Source organism: Tamandua tetradactyla, chromosome 9, assembly GCF_023851605.1.
Source record: "Tamandua tetradactyla isolate mTamTet1 chromosome 9, mTamTet1.pri, whole genome shotgun sequence".
Classification (NCBI taxonomy): domain Eukaryota; kingdom Metazoa; phylum Chordata; class Mammalia; order Pilosa; family Myrmecophagidae; genus Tamandua; species Tamandua tetradactyla.
Genome location: NC_135335.1, coordinates 43,128,789 through 43,130,721, shown reverse-complemented (window position 1 = coordinate 43,130,721; position 1,933 = coordinate 43,128,789). Strand labels below are relative to the sequence as shown.

General features: G+C 30.9%; 1 non-coding gene across 1 annotated transcript; it reads right to left on the bottom strand.

Annotated features, from left to right (window-relative positions):
• Positions 1–759: 759 nt before the first annotated feature.
• On the bottom strand, positions 760–866 carry LOC143647440 (U6 spliceosomal RNA). Its single transcript, XR_013158067.1, has one exon. It is a non-coding gene; the product is annotated as a U6 spliceosomal RNA (small nuclear RNA).
• Between the last annotated feature and the right edge of the window lie 1,067 nt (positions 867–1,933).

Genomic DNA, 1,933 nt, shown 5'->3' with positions numbered 1-1,933 from the left:
TTTTTTAATAGTAGTCGCTCTAGTAGGTGTGAAATGGTATCACATTGTGGTTTTGATTTGCATTTCCTTAACAGCTAATAATGTTGCTCATCATTACATGTGGATTTTGGCCATTTGTATATCTTTTTTTAGACATTTATTCAGGATCTTTGCCCATTTTTAATTGGGTTGTTTGTCTTTTCATGGTTAAATTCTAGGATTTCTTTATATATTCTAAATATTAAACTCTTGTTTAATATATGGTTTCTAAATATTTTCTCCCATTGTGTAGGTTTTCTTTTTTACTTTCATGATTAAGTACTTCTAAACAAAAAGTTTTTAATTTTGACAAAGTTCCAGTTGTCCATTCATTTTCTTTTGTTGCTTGTGCTTTTGAATAAAATATAAGAAAACATTGCCAAACACAAGATCCTGAAAATACTTCCTTTATTTTCTTCAAGGAGTTTTATAGTTTTGCATCTTATCCTTTGCTTTTTGATACATTTGGTATTAATTATTTTATATAGTGTGAGATAGGGTACCAGCTTCATAATTTCATATAGGTTTCCAAATTTCCTAGAATCATTTGTTGGCAATAATATTCTTTCCCCATTGAGTCAACTTGGTACTTTTGTAAAAAATCAATTGACCATATACATGAGGGATTTTTTCTGAAGTCTCAATTTTATTCCATTGGTCTGTATATCTATCCCTGTGCCAGTACCTTATTGTTTTGATTACTGTAGTTTTGTAATAAGTTTTCTTTTCTGTTCTTTTTCTTCAAAGATGGAACGCTTCATGAATTTGCGTGTCATCTTTGCACAGGGGTCATGCCAATCTTCTCTGTATCATTCCAATTTTAGTGCATGTGCTGCCAAAGCGAGCACTGTGTAATATGTTTTAAAATCAGGAATTGGGACTCCTCCATCTCTGTTCTAATCTTTTTCAAGATAGTTTTGAATATTTGGGTACACTAGCTTTTTTTTTTTTGTATGCTGTTTGGCAGGGTCACATTTCATTATTTTTCCATGTGCGTATCCCATTATTGCAGCACCATTTGTTGAATGTTTATTTGTTTTTGTTTGTTTGTTTCACTTGTTTGCTTGTGTTTTGAAGTACATGGACCAAGAATTGAACCTGGGTCTCCTGCATGGGAGGCGAGAATTCTACCCCTGAACTACCCTTGCACCCCCTACACTTAGCTTTTCATATAAATTTGAAGAATGACTTTTTTATTTCAGCAGAAAAAGCTTTAGGAATTTTTATAGGAATTGTGCTGAATCTATGAATTGTTTAGGGAAGAAGTGATATCTTAAAAATATTTAGTCCTCTAATCAATGAACATGGAATGTCTTCCATTATGTAAGTCTTCTTTGATTTTTTTTCAGGAATATTTTGTAATTTTTACATGTAAGTCCTTTGCTTGGTAAGATTCATTCCTAGATATTTTATTCTTTTAGCTGCTTTTGAAAATGGAATTTTTTTTTTCTCGATTTCGTTTCCATTACTAGTGTATAGAGAAATCAGTGATTTGGGGGTGTTGAAGCGAATTTGCTTAATAGTTCTAGTAGCTTTGTATAGATTTCTCAGGTTATATATGTTTTTAATACAAAAATACTCATACACAATTTTAAAACACAACTTTCCACTTTAAATGCTATTTCCCCCAACTGGCAATGCTTAAATCTACATTTTATATATTTTTTGTGCATATATATATGTGTCACATGAATATATATATTATATGTGTATATATATATATTTATTTATGATTGTGTCATCTGTAAATAGCGAAAGTTTTACATCTTTTTTTCAAATTTGGATGCCTCTATTTCTTAACTTTTCCTAATTGCTCCCAGAAATTCCAGTACATTGTTTAATAAAAGATTTATAAGAAGATATTATCATATGTGGCTCCAGCTGGGGACCAGACCTTGTCTGGGAAGTTCTCCAT